This window comes from Teleopsis dalmanni, chromosome 1, assembly GCF_002237135.1.
Source record: "Teleopsis dalmanni isolate 2A chromosome 1, ASM223713v2, whole genome shotgun sequence".
NCBI classification, from domain to species: Eukaryota; Metazoa; Arthropoda; class Insecta; order Diptera; family Diopsidae; genus Teleopsis; species Teleopsis dalmanni.
In genome coordinates, this window is record NC_051846.1 from 146,509,955 (window position 1) to 146,510,503 (window position 549).

The following is a 549-nucleotide window of genomic DNA, read 5'->3' on the forward strand; positions in this document are numbered from 1 at the left end:
AATAAATATTGAGAAAAATTAAAAATAAATAAGTATCTTATAGAAAATAAATCAAATTATCCGTTAAGGAGAAATTGAATACTCTGAAAGCATCGTAAAATGTTTGTACATAAAAAATAAATTTATAAGTTGTTAAAAGCTAGACATAAACTAAATTTAATTTAATGAAACAAGTTAAAAATAATATATTACATTATTTTTCGGTAAATTTAGATAGTAATTAAATTTGAAAATATTTTTAAAACGTTTAACTAATTTTTTAAAATTTTAAATTATCTCATTAAATCTTTATTAAGTTATTATATGTTTAATTTCAATATATTTCATATCTGTTTAAATGCTAATAATGTACTAATTAATTATTTATATTTTCAATTTTAAATTTAATCGAACAATACTTAATAAGACTTGCGTATTATATGTTATTGTTTCGATATAAAACTACTTTTCCTTTAGAAGATTATTTAAAATTTAATAATTTCAAATAATTTTTATATATTGTTTATATACATATAACAATAATTACCTATATCTATATATAATTCATTC